Genomic DNA, 14,513 nt, shown 5'->3' with positions numbered 1-14,513 from the left:
GGTGTAAGACTCCCCCTTGCCCTGCCTCAGTGTCTATGAAGACCACCTGGAGAGCCTGGACGTCTACTGCCATGACAGTAACGAGGCTCCTCTTCTCATCTCCACCAGGATGGTATGAGACAAGGCCTAGTAGAGAGTCAGGACTTTCTCTGCCCTCCAGGGGTAAGAAGGCCATCCCCTCCCAGTGGTGTCAGTACAGGCCATGTGGAGAACAGCAAGAAGGCATAGTAGTATCAGTGAAGGCCTAGAGAGGAGCTGAAACTTCCACCTCTGCCCAGCAGCAGTGAGGAGCCCTGCTTCATGTGTCAGTGGACCAATTCTTCGAAAGCGCACAACTCACCCAAAATGAAACAGATAATTTGAATAGCCCTGTGACTATTAAGGAAATTAAACTCTTAATTTAAAACCTCATGAAGGGCATCCCTGGTGGCGCAGTGGTTGGGAGTCCGCCTGCCGATGCAGGGGACACGGGTTCGTGCCCCAGTCCGGGAATATCCCACATGTCACGGAGCGGCTGGGCCCGTGAGCCATAGCCGCTGAGCCTGCGCATCCGGAGCCTGTGCTCCGCAACGAGAGAGGCCACAACAGTGAGAGGCCCGTGTACCGCAAAACAAACAAACAAAAAAACCTCATGAAAAAGAAATCTCCTGGCTAAGATTGTTTGATGAGAGAATTCTACCAAATGTTTAAAGAAAAATAGGGCTTCCCTGGTGGCGCAGTGGTTGAGAGTCCGCCTGCCGATGCAGGGGACACGGGTTCGTGCCCCGGTCTGGGAAGATCCCACATGCTGCAGAGTGGCTGGGCCCGTGAGCCATGGCTGCTGAGCCTGCGCGTCCGGAGCCTGTGCTTCGCAACGGGAGAGGCCACAACAATGAGAGGCCCACATTCCGCAAAAAAAAAAAAAAAAAAGAAAGAAAAAAAAAAAGAAAAATTAACACAATCTCTTCTGGAAAACACAAGAATAAGGAGCACGTCCCAATTCACTTTATGAAGCTAGTACTTCCCTGATGCAAAAACCAGGAAAAGACAGTACAAAAAAAAAAAACTATAGACCAATACATGAATGTAGGCACAGAAATCCTTAGTTGAATATTCAAGAATCAATGTAGGGCCTCCCTAGTGGCGCAAGTGGTTGAGAGTCCGCCTGCCGATGCAGGGGATACGGGTTCGTGCCCCGGTCTGGGAGGATCCCATATGCCGCGGAGCGGCTGGGCCCGTGAGCCGCGTCCGGAGCCTGCGCGTCCGGAGCCTGTGCCCCGCAACGGGGGAGGCCACAACAGTGAGAGGCCCGCATACCGCAAAAAAAAAAAAAAAAAAAAAAAGAATCAATGTAACCCACAATATTAACAAACTGATAAAATACATATTCACACGATCATACCAATCTATACAGAAAAAATTATCTGATAAAAAGCAATCCTGTTCATGAGTAAAACTCTCAGAAAAAAAAAAAGGGGAATACAGGGGAACTTCCTCAATTTTATAACAAGCAACTATAAAAAAAACATACAGCAAACATCATTACACCTAATGCTAAAAGAAAAAATAAACAATGCATTGCCCCTATTTTTTTTTTTTTGCGGTTCGCGGGCCTCTCACTGTTGTGGCCTCTCCCGTTGCGGAGCACAGGCTCCAGACGTGCAGGCTCAGCGGCCATGGCTCACGGGCCCAGCCGCTCCGCGGCATGTGGGATCTTCCCGGCCCGGGGCACAAACCTGTGTCTCCTGCATCGGCAGGCGGACTCTCAACCACTGCGCCACCAGGGAAGCCCCATTGCCCCTATTATTGAGAACAACAATGTCCACTCTCACCAGTCTTATACAACACAGTACTGAAAATTCTAGTCAATGCAAGAAGGCAAGAAAAGGAAATAAAAGCCATACAGAAAGAAGAAATAAACCTGTCCCTATTTGCAAATGACATGATGGTTTCCATAGACAATCCCAAGAAATCTATCCAAAAACCTCCTAGACCCTCCTAATATGTGAGTTCAGTAAGGGTGCAGATACAACATAAATACACCAAAGAAAAAAAGCAACTGCAAACTGCATTTCAATGGAAAAGACAACCTACGGAATAGAAGAAAACTTCTGCAAATCATATATATGATAAGGGGCTTATAACAAGAATATATACAGAACTTCTGTAACTCAGTAGTAAAAAGACAAATAACCCAATTAAAAAAATGGACAATGGATCCGAATAGACATTTCTCCAAAGAAAATATACTAATGCCTGATAACCACATGAAAAGATGCTTGACATCATCTGCCATCAGGGAAATGCAAATCAAAACCATAATATCAACTCACACTCAGGAGAATGTTTTATTATAACTTCTCTAGAATGGCTATAATCAAAAAGATAATAACAAGTGTTGGGGGAAGATGGAGAAATATGGGAACCCCCATATGCTGTGATGAGATTGTAAAATGGTACAGCCTGGAAAAGTCTGATGGTTCCTCAAAAAATTACACCATATTACCCAGAAATTCAACTCCTAGATATATACCAAAAAAAAAAAAAAAAATTACAACATACATCTGCACAAAAAACTTGTACATGAATGTCCATCAACTGATGAGTAGATAAATAAAATGTGGCATATCCACACAATGGAGTATTATTCGGCCATAAAAGGGAATTAAGTACTGTTACATGCTACAACAGGGATGAACACTTAAAACATTATGCTAAGTGAAAGAAGCCAGTCACAAAAGACCACATATTATATGATTCTACTTAAAGGAGATGTCCAGAACAGGCAGAAAGTAGATTAGTACTTGCCTAAGTCAAAGGTGGGAAGATGAGGGGACATGAGGTGTCACTGTTAATGGATACAGGGTTTCTTTTTGAGGTGATAAAAATGTTCTAAAATTAATTGTGGTAATGGTTGTACAACTCAATGAATATAGTATTAAAAATCACTGACTACCAGATCCACAGCTGACTTCTTTCTTGAAACGGAGAAGCTGATTCTAAAATTCATAAAGACTTACAAGAGACCCAGAATAGACAACCCAATTTTGAAAAAGAAGAACAAAGTAGGAGGACTCATACTTCCTGTTTTCAAAACTTACCACAGGGCTTCCCTGGTGGCACAGTGGTTAAGAATCCGCCTGCCATGCCAATGCAGGGGACATGGGTTCGATCCCTGGCCTGGGAAGATCCCACATGCCGCGGAGCAACTAAGCCCGTGCACCACATCTACTGAGTCTGCACTCTAGAGTCTGTGACTCTCCATTGACTAATAACATTGAACACCTTTCTATACGCATACTGGCCATACAGAGATCCTCTTTTAGAAAGTGCCTATTCAAAACTTTTGTGCATTTTTAAATTAAATTGTCTTTTTCTTATTAATTTTACACAATACACATACATTCTGGACGTGAGTCCTTGGTCAGAGAGATGAATTGAGAATTTCTTCTTCCAGTCTGTATTTTGCCCTTCATTCTCTTCATGGTGTCTTTAGGTGGAGAGAAATTCTCAATTTTAACGAAGTCAAATTTATCAATCATCGTTACAGTCATTGCTTTAAGTCTTTTTTAAGAAATCTGTGCCTACTCTACTCAGTAGTTCTTTGATTTGTGCTTATGGTTTGAATGGTTCTGACCTTGCTCTGAATTCATGAATTCCTGCATCTTTGTAAGGTTTACAATTTCACCTTGCAGTCGATCTGAAATACATTCATGTTATGTTGTTGGTGACAGACAACTTTAGTGGTATGAATGTTTGAGCAGAAATCAGTTTTACAACTAGAGGATTCATCTGTGACTACTTCCATATTATAATGACTTCTGTACAAATACATTAAAAACATAATGTTAAAAAAGTGAGAAAAACCCTCTAACACCTGTTATTCTAACATTTTACCCCAAACATACCTTAGATGATTCTTCCCCCTCCCTTTGAGGGGCTTTCCTCCAACGGGCCACTTTATACTAGACCCTACTGACTTTGATGATATAATTAAGTGTTCTGTAGTCTCAGAAATCAAAAGCCTAGAGGCTTCTGTTAAGCCAGGTTCTATTACACCTTATTTGACCCAACAACCTCAGAGGGTTTACAATTCTCCAGAAAACCAGTAACAAAGAACTCTTTGCTCCATCCTTTTTCCTAAATTAATTAACAGAATTTCCTTTCTCCAACCACAGTTACCAAAAAACCAAAACGAACAAATATAACAGCTTAGTCTTCTCTTTACTAGCTCAGCAGGTGCTCCCCTCCCCCACCCAGTTATTCTTCACACCCAGCCAATCTTCCATTCTGCCTTCCAAATGTGTGGTGGCCTCTGAACTTCGCTGTCACAGTTAATGCCCTGCTTCACTCCCTCACCATCTCTGGTCTGGAGTATGGGAACTGCCCTTGACTGGTCTCTTCCTTACATTTTGTCTTTGACCCTGTCACCACCAAAGTCCCCTCTCCAGAACATAAAGTTGATTATGTTACTCATCTGATTAAGATCCTTCTATAGGTCCCACTGCCCACAGGATAAAGTCACTCTCTTAGTTGAGAATTCACAATCTGGCCCTAACCTTTCCTGGCTTCTTTCTTAGCAACTCCTGCAAAATTCTGGCCTGACACCTGGGCACCCATGCCCTCTTTCTCATCCTAATTTTGCACTGCTTCCTCCTTCGGCTAGAAGTCCCTTCTCCCTTTATCCTGCAATCAGCTCCTTCCTTTCTTGCAAAGGACAACCCCAGCAGAAGCAACTGTTCCCTAGTATGTGTTCCTGCAGCTCTCTGTACCCACCACAACTATACTTGAGTCCTTATCACCTGTATTAATGAATCACTTATTTGTTTTTCTCACTCAGGATTAGGAATTAATCTTTACATCCCAAGGACTTGGCAGGGCAATTCCATGAAGGTTCAATGAAAGAATGAATGTCCCAGCCATTTTTATTCATATCACCTTCTTTCTATAAATAGAAAAAAAAAAGTATATGTAAAAGGGCTTAAAAAAGCTAAAAGCACTGTGTTAACAGTTGACATTTATTAGTATGCATTTACTCCTCAGGCACTGTTCCAAGGGCCTTATAAGGGCTCATTCACCCAGCAACATTGTGTATCATCTTTGTTTTACACTTGAGGAAGGTGAGGCACATTGAAGTTTTAAGTTATTTTCCCCAAATTGCAAGACTAGCATTATGATACCAGACTATGTTCTTAACCACCATGCATACCATCTTCCTGTATCATGCAGATGTGTTATGTGTAAAGGTGATATATATGAACAGACTTTCAATGAAGTAATTTTGTTTGTGGTCTTTTAGTTGTATAAATAATAACTGTGATTCATTCCCTTGGCATCCAGTAGTGATTTATATGGTGATGACTCCAGTTACTTTGGTTAAGTGGTATATTCATGCCACCTTTGATGCCCATTATTTTTTTAAGTTTTTTTTAAATTTATTTATTTATTTATTTTTGGCTGCGTTGGGTCTGTTGCTGCACGCGGGCTTTCTCTAGTTGCGGTGAGCGGGGGCTACTCTTGGTTGCGGTGTGCAGGCTTCTCATTGTGGTGGCTTCTCTTGTTGCAGGGCACGGGCTCTAGGCGCACGGGCTTCAGTAGTTGTAGCATGCGGGCTCTAGAGTGCAGGCTCAGTAGTTGTGGCTCATGGGCTTAGTTGCTCCGCGGCATGTGGGATCTTCCCGGATCAGGGATCGAACCCATGTCCCCTGCATCGGCAGGCGGACTCTCAACCACTGCGCCACCAGGGAAGCCCTTCCCTAAGATATTTTAAATGGCAGAGTAAGAACCAGAAACTACGCCTAACCCCAGCCCCAGACTAAACTGACTAAATCTCCACAGATGCAGTGTGGAAGAAAGATTCTTTTGGGTTTTCCCCATTGTTTATCCTTGATTGTCAGCAACAGCCAGACTAAGCACCTGGTGGGAAGAAATGGATCACCATTTGCTCAAATTAAAAGGTAAGAGAAGCCTCATTTTCACAGTGCCTGATTCGTAGCAGGCAGTCCAAAGGCAACTACTGATAACAAACAAAAAGTGCCACTGTGCTTTCTCAATAACAGAACAAGGCACTCCACAAAATTAAGACTGCTACCAAAAACAAGTCACTTAATTTACCTATCTGTCACATCAAAGTACAATGTAGCAATAGGAATTTAAAAAAAAAATTTTAATGAATCTTTTACTCTCAAAAACATAACAGTTTTGCAAAAAGGCATTTCATCAAGACAGTTTTTTGAAAACTAATCCAACTAGTTATACTTCATGACAGGTCTCTGCTCAAATAAGGGACCTACATGAATGGACAAAATTTCATTACTGTTAACACCTTCACCTATACTTATCTTCATTACATTCCTGGGCTTCAGCTTAAAGTCAATCCTCAGTCTTAACATGCAGCCAAGTGCACATGGAATAGAGTTAATGAACTTCGAAGGCAGAGGCAATGCTCCCGGGGAACCCACCGGAACCAAGGAAATACAAGGAAGCAAAACGTCTCTCCCAACAGCTAAGCGCCCGAACTTTTTATTTCTTCTCTTCAAATGGACAACTAAGAGCTCAGATTCACCCTGACGATCAGACTTGACATCAGCCCCTGGCTAGGGCCTACCTTTCCTTTCGTGGCACTGCCACTCTGGCACCTACAGGCAGGCGCCTGGAGGATACACAAATAAGCCAGATCCAGCCCTTTCCCTGCACAGCTCATGTCCAAGCCTCGCACGTGGCGGCCACTTGGAACCTTTGGCACATCTGATTTAACAGTGGCAGAGCCTGGACTGTGTTCGCAGCGATGCAGCTCCCGGACCCGCCCCGATCTGGAGCCGGAAGGTCTTGGTGTTCTTCTGTAAACACCTATCAGATACCTGGCCCTCCTCCTCCCGCGGCCACGTCGACCCGGCCTGAGCAGCCCCGCGGCCCCCGACGCCTCCGCTAGCCTCCGGGAGTCGCTTCCCCGCGCCTCCTCTAGCCTCCGGGAGTCGCTTCCCCGCGCCTCCTCTAGCCTCCGGGAGTCGCTTCCCCGCGCCTCCTCTCACCTGAGCTGGCGGCGCCGCCACCCGCGTGGTGACCCCAATTACCCGTCAAGTAACCGTTACAGGGGGCCGCAGCCTAGGGAGGCCCGCGTCTCGGGTGGAAGAGCCCATGGGGCTGCTCCCCCTCCGCCGACCCAGGATCCCCCGGCCGCCGCCGCCATTTTCCCCGTGCCGTAAACCCCACCTGACGGTTCCAGCTTCTCACCTGTGACCAGCAGAGGACCACGCGCGACGCCGTGGGGAGCACGTGGGCGAACTGGAGAATCCCTGGGGGTCACAACCTCCGTGCACAACCCGCCGCTAATTCATCCCGAAGCGGGAGGCCTCGGGCCAGTCGCCCTTGTAATGCGTCCCGGCAAGCTCCATCCTGATTGGCTGCGAGCGCCTTGAGGCAGCGGCGTCCCCAGCTGCGTGAGAAGCCCGGGTCCCCGGAGCCCCGCCCCTGCTCCCCCGCCTGGGGCTCCCCCGGCGCGGGACTCTCAGGGCTCCCTTAAAGTGACCACGCTCATTTCCGGCCCGCCTCCAGGAAAGGAGGGACCCACAGAGCGAGGGACTGTAGGGGCGAGTAGCAATAAGAAATAGGGAATGCCGGAGGGCATTGTCCCTGGGAACCTAATGGTCCCTCTAACCCCTGGAGTTTCAAAGTGACAACAGAAATCTGGGGAGTTTAATTTACAAACTGTGGACTGACAAGAAACGCACAACCTAAAAATTGAGAATTATGTTTTACTGGACGAACTTACTGAGGACTTAAGCCTAAAAGGCAGCCTCTCAGATCGCTCTGAGGGACTATGCTGAAGAGGTAAGGAAGGAGCCAGGATATTTAGGAGCTTTTGCAACAAAAACCAGGTAGTCGGAACTTTAAAAGGTTACTGATCATTAAAAACCAGACATCTCAAGTTAATGAAGTTAGCACTTTTCTACCTATGTAAAGACGCCAGAGTCTGGGCTCGTCAAAATCATTCCTTTGAAATGCACCTTAACCGTCTAGGGCCAGTATCCTGGGTTTTTTTCCATCCTGAACTCCCTCAGGGTGCACAGTGCGGGGGAGGGGCGGCAACTGTGTTGGCTGATGGCTTGATGGCCACAACATCCTTTGTTTATTGAAATGGCTGGTGATATTCTTTGTCCACAAAGCCTAACCTACAGGGGCAAGTCAGTAGTAGAACCAGTTCTAGAGCTCAGGTTCCTGACGCGCAGCACCAAGCTCTCCGGAGCATGCAGCTTCCCCAGTCCTAGGGAAGCTTTCCCTCCTCTGAGCATCCACAGTACTTTCATGATAACCCTCATAAAAGGCGTTCAGCACTTTCTACTGTGGGACATCTGTCCCCTAACCTACTAAACTCTAAGGCTCCATAATGGTGGGGACTGTGATTAAACCTTTTTTCATTTCCTACACCATGCCTTCCTCCTGCGAGTCTTCAACAAAGATTCACTGAATTAAAATCCTAAAAAGAATAAACATAGCCACCCATCACACACTTAGCCACTTTACGTATGTTTATGTGTTTTATTCATTTATTCAACAAGGCACAGAAGGGGATGAATTTTGTTTCAGAGTACAAGATTCCTGTCCTCATATATTTGTAGTGTAACAATAATGAACATCTAGGTTTGGGATGCATAGCTTCAGTATAGCTAAATTATATTCCATGGGCATTTCCTGGCAATCCAGTGTTTAGGACTTGGCACTCTCACTGCCTGGGCCTGGGTTCAATCCCCGGTCAGGGAACAAAGGTCCCAAAAGCCATGTGTCACAGAAAAAAAATAAATAAATAAAAAATAAATAAATAAATAAATATATATATATATATATATATATATATATATATATACTCCAGAGCTCTCTGTGAATCAAAAATTCCCTTGTTCTTTTTCTAAATCAGCTTCACAGACTCTCCAATTTTGTTCAGAAATATTGAAATATTTTAAGATATGCTGAAATTGTGTTAGAAAATGAAGATAAACAACAGAGGGAAACACCAATACAAGAGCCAACTCTGTCAATTACCCCTGTGACCTTAGGCCTCGTTTTTTATCTGTAAAATAAGATCACTAATATAAGAGTTCTCTAAATTCTTTTCTTCCCCCCAACCCTACAAGTTTTTAACTTTCTTGATGTCAGAGGCCAGCGGGGAAAACCCTGGGGTTTTGAAAGAAGGGATTATATAATAGTTTATCTTTGCATCTCCTAAAACAAACAGTGCCAACTGAGAAAGAGAACACCACACATTTGAATACAGCAGATGCTGAATAAAGTTTAACTGACTTGATGAATCATCCTGGTTTCTTCTCTATTTCACTTTCCTAGCCTTAGGCTTTTTTGGAGGGTGGAGGGGTAGAACCTGAAGGAAAGGGTCAAAACTATGGAGTCTGAAGGTATTAGCTCTTCTTTACCCAAACTGCTTCTGACACCCACCACATGTGTGGCTTCTCCACACCAAGCAGCGCTCCAGTTCTCTGTGGACACCAACTAGGTGTCCTGCAATGTAATTCAGTTTTGACACTAACTGCGTGGAATTAATGCAGACCCCACAGGTTAAGGGCTTAGTTCCACAAAACTGCTCCCCACTTCAGACACCAATAGAAAGTCTGGGTCTCAGGACTTCCCTGGTGGTCCAGTGGTTAAGACTCCACACTTCCACTGGAGGGTGCATGGGTTCGATCCCTGGTCAGGGAAGCAAGATCCCACATGCTGCGTGATGTGGCCAAAAAAAGAAAAAAAAGAGTCTGGGCCTTGGGTACTTCTGACAAACTGGCTGTAAATCGGGGCATCCCACAATGCCCTGCTCAGTGTCCAATTTGCTAGAACAGATCACAGAACTCAGGAGAATGCTTTACTTACATTTACTGGTTTATTATAAAGGATACAACTTAGGAACAGTCAAATGGAAGAGATACGTAGGGCAAGGTATGGGTTGCGGAGAGGGTACTCAGAGCTTTCATTCTCCCTCTGGGTGTGTCACCCTCCCAGCACCTTGCTGGTTACACCAACCAGGAAACTCTCAGAACCCTGTTGTGTTTTTTATGGAGATTTCATTACCTAGGCATGATTGATTAAATCACTGACCGCTAATGATTAACTCAACCCCCTCCCAGGAGGTTGAAGGGTGGAGTTGAAAGTTCCAACCGTCTAATCTCAGGGTTGGTTTCTCTGACATCCAGCCTCCATGCTCCCAGAATCAACTCACTAGCATAAACACAGGTTGAGAGAGGCTCGTTATAAATACCAGAAGATCCTCCTATCCCCCTCTGAAACAGAGCAGGACCCTATGGTCCCTCCCCGCCCAAGTCCTCCACCTGCCTTTTTTCTGTAGAAAAATTTTAGCCAAAGAATAAGTTTAATCAGAAAAGTGGGAAAATGCAGAAACAAAGGAAAACAGTCAAAGGAGACCGAATAATAATAGTTTAGTCATTAAGCAAAGTCAAGGACCCTTAGTTCCTTCTCAAGGGCTAGAGATAATATTCTGAGCCATAACCTGTGAGCTGTCTGATACTGAAAGCCCCACCAGATGGAAGAAGTTAAGTACATGATGACCAGACTGTAGTCATGACATATGCTGCCACAATTCTGAGAATTGGCCTCAAGGAAGTGGGAACAAACCGACCCTGGAACTAAAGATTAATTGTACTTAAAACAATCAAGATGACTCTGGTCAGACCACCGATGACCAATTTCAGGATGACTGTCAGAGCTGACTGTGCTGTTTCTGCATGTGGCCCCCTGCCTCTGTCTATAAAAGCTCTTACCCCCTGATTGTTGGGAGGGGGAGGTGGGGGGAGTTGGCCTTTGGACAGATGTCTGCCCCACCCCCTGCTGTTGCTGGTGTCCAATATAAATCAAACTTTCCTTTCCACCAACCTTGCCTCTTTATTGGCTTTTGAGCGGTAAGCAGCTGGACCCCACTTTCGGTTACACCTTCACTCAACAAAATACTACAAGGGGTGGCACAGTGGTTGAGAATATGCCTGCCAGTGCAGGGGACACGGGTTCAAGCCCTGGTCTGGGAAGATCCCACATGCCGCGGAACAACTGGGCCCGTGAGTCACAATTACTGAGCCTGCGCGTCTGGAGCCTGTGCTCCGCAACAAGAGAGGCCGCGACAGTGAGAGGCCCGCGCACCGCAATGAGGAGCGGCCCCCACTTGCCACAACTAGAGAAAGCCCTCGCACAGAAACAAAGACTCAACACAGCCATAAATAAATAAATAAATAAATAAAATTTAAAAAAAAAAAAACTACAAGGATTTTAGTATTTTGTTGCCCTTAATCCTAACTCTTCTGCCAAGCTGTGTTGAATGTTCTTTGGGGATCATTAGCATATGATACAAAGATTCTCACAATTTATGTTCACTCCCTTAGGTCTCTACCCCAGGTTTTCCTGTCTCCAGTCTTCCAAGCTTGCTCCTTCCAGACCCACTGACGAGCCAGCTAAGCCATTTGCCACTGCCAGTGCCCATGTATGTCCTTCTCTTGAGCCAATTCTCTCCCACACAAAATAGATGACCAGTAACACAGGCCTAAACCCTGCCCATTGGGATAATCACTCTCACCTTTAGGAGGTCTGCAGTGAAGCAGCAATCCATTTTCCTCGTGTATCCACAGACCAAACCTATCAATCTTCTACAAAGCTCAGGCTTTTCTGCCTCCATCCTCTGGTCAAGAGAACTCCCCATGGATTAAGGAAGAGGTGTGGGTACAACAGTGGTAGGAGAAATGGGATCTGGGCCATCCGTTCATGCAGCTTATGTGTGTCCTCTGAACCTGCTCAAACTCATTCCCAATGCACCACTTCCATTTGAAAAGATTGTTGCTAGGCCTGCCCACACTTATGAGGTGGTGGGCCTGCTATTATCCAATTCATGATGGGCAGTTTGGGTTGCATGGTCACTTGATGCCCCATGAAATGTTCAGCTTCTATTAGGGCTCAGTAGCATGCCAGGAGATGCTTTTCTTTTTGGGGGGGGGGGGCCACACTGCATGGTTTGCAGGATCTTAGTGCATGGATCATGGATTGAACCTGGACCATGGCAGTGAAAGCACTGCGTCCTAACCACTGGACTGCCAGGGAATTCCCCGGGGATGCTTTTCAAATGTGTATGTTTCTCTCCCACAGTTGGCATGGCCATTCTCCAGAACCACAGTGGGCCGCACTGTGACTATTCTTTTGGGTCTTGCCAGAGACTCCACTTGGCCTTTTCTCTACCACAGATACTTCTAGTATCATGAGATGTATCAGGTGATAGAGCCCAAGTGGCAGGACTGCTTGTTCTGAGGTTGGACCTGCTACTGAGTCCTTTATGGATCTGAGCCCTACTTAAAACTAGCCACCTTCCACCTCAACCTGAAGAGATCTACCAAGCATTCTTTCTTAGTGGCAGAAGGTACAAGGTACTGTAAGTTGTCCTTTACTTGGGAGGAAATGTCCTTGCATGCCTTAGACCATTGGTCTACTTCACCATCCACATAAGTTCTGTGCTTTATATAATAGTATTGTATCAAGGTTATTTTCTTAGTTTTGATATATGTTCTGTGCTTATATAAGATGTTAACATAAGGGCAAGCTGGGTAAAGTACCTGCAGAAAATCTCAGTTTTCTTCTTGCATCTCTCCTATCAATCTAAAATTATCTCAAAATGTTAAAAGTAATAATTGGCATTTAAAATTTTCATCAACGTAGCAGGCTTCTGAATTTTTATGGGATTTATTCACCCTCTGGAAAGCATGTGTCTCATCAAGACATCCAGATTACTTGCATTTATTGCTCATCGGGGCCAAGTAACATGATATTTCACCGTCATAGACTAATGAGATGTTCTGTGGAATGGCCAGATGGTCCGGGTCGCTTTGGAATATATTATGACAGAAAACAGGAAAGTAAACATAGCCTTGGAGCAAGACTGTAAAAGTAGAATGTTTTCTGTCCTATGTGAATGTTATCTTCCTCTGGATATGATACTGTTTTGGTTTACTATCTTCATTGGGGCAGGGGAGATGCAGTTCCAGGGGCTTTACTTGGCTTTTCCTACTACAATAGCTCTTCCTCTACAGACCAAGGAGCAATGTGAGGATTCTGTCAACTGCTAAGTACATCCATTCCAATCATACATTTGGGAATCAAGGAAACAACCACCAGGTTGGTAAGAAGAGCCAGCGGACCCACTCAGAGACAGACCTGAAGACTCCATTTATTATCTGACTCCAATATGCCCCACCTCTAACAGGAGGGCCTGATGGTGCTTTGGACCCCTGGGTATCCCCATCAACTTAGACCCTGTATCCAACATCCCTCAAATATCAGATTATCCCTCTTTTCCCTGTCTGTGGTTATCCAAGGAAACAACCATAAATCACTTTGGAGAAGGACTGAAAAAAATCTGTATACACTTGCCCTGGCATTCCAGGTTCTTCCTCATAGACACCCAGTCTCTCCTTTGGTCCATGCATTCTAGGTTTGAGAACAGGCTCTGGTCTTTAAATCAGGCAAGTTATTATGACTTTCTATTGGAGTGATGTTGACCCCAGTCTTCTACTATTAATCTCTTCTTATTATGTATTAAGCAGTACCCCTTCTGGCTGCCCATCTATCTTGTCCCTAGAAATACATGTTCTACTAGACATTGCCATAGGTCAGGTCAGTCCCCCTGGCTGCCACTTCAACCTTACTATCCATTATGGTAATAAGTTCACCATTGCTTCTCATAGTTGTCTCTGCTATTCTAGAATCCTGTCATCTCCACTGCTGCTAGAAGCTCCTGTTCTGTGACAGCATGAGTCCTGGTCTGCAGAGGACAAACTCCACTGAGCTGCTCAGTGATGCTGGTGCCGGGCTTCCCGGGTGGCCCAGTGGTTGAGAGTCCGCCTGCTGATGCAGGGGCCGCAGGTTCGTGCCCCAGTCCGGGAAGATCCCATATGCCGCGGAGCGGCTGGGCCCGTGAGCCATGGCTGCTGGGCCTGCACGTCTTGAGCCTGTGCTCCACAACGGGAGAGGCCACAACAGTGAGAGGCCCGCGTACCGCCAAAAAAAAAAAAAAAAAAAATGATGCTGGTGCGCCTTCCAGACATTTGCTATCATCTTGATAGTCATCCCGGCCCTCCTGAAGAACAGTCAGCTGATAGGTTTCTAGTCTTGTTTGGTCGATGCATTTTAGCATGCTTGCTTCTTGGAGCTTTTTGATTCCTACATCCACATTCTGCCATGACAGTTCTGACATCTCTGCTGGTTTTTTTTTTTTTTTTTTTTGGCCGCACTGTGCAGTACGCGGGATCTTACTTCCCCTACCAGAGTTCAAACCTGAGCTCCCTGCAGTGGAAGCACGGAGTCTTAACCATTGGACCACCAAGGAAGTCCCAAGGCATCTCTGCTTTATTTAATGTGGTCATTGCTTTTTCCCAACTTCCAAGAACCATGCCAGCAGCATATTAGAGCTGGGTCCCAGAGCTCTTGCCATGTTATTGAACACTATGTGATGGGAATGTGCCTCTTATTGGCAAATTCCCCTAAAC

At 45.4% G+C, this 14,513-nt stretch overlaps 1 protein-coding gene across 5 annotated transcripts in view; it reads right to left on the bottom strand.

Moving 5' to 3' along the window:
* LCLAT1 (lysocardiolipin acyltransferase 1) overlaps positions 1-7,418 on the bottom strand; it is a 178,386-nt gene extending 170,968 nt beyond the window's left edge. For 2 of the 5 annotated variants that reach the window (XR_009534329.1, XM_060117569.1), the window contains exon 1: positions 7,213-7,416. The gene's annotated coding sequence lies outside the window, so the exon portion shown is untranslated. Of the gene's footprint in view, positions 1-7,212 lie in introns of all 5 variants that reach the window. The other 3 variants (XM_060117570.1, XM_060117572.1, XM_060117571.1) reach the window with 2 other exon arrangements.
* Between the last annotated feature and the right edge of the window lie 7,095 nt (positions 7,419-14,513).

This window comes from Mesoplodon densirostris, chromosome 14 (genome assembly GCF_025265405.1).
Source record: "Mesoplodon densirostris isolate mMesDen1 chromosome 14, mMesDen1 primary haplotype, whole genome shotgun sequence".
In the NCBI taxonomy this organism is placed as follows: domain Eukaryota; kingdom Metazoa; phylum Chordata; class Mammalia; order Artiodactyla; family Ziphiidae; genus Mesoplodon; species Mesoplodon densirostris.
The sequence above is the reverse complement of the archived record's forward strand: the minus strand, read 5'-3'. Positions and strand labels throughout refer to the sequence as shown.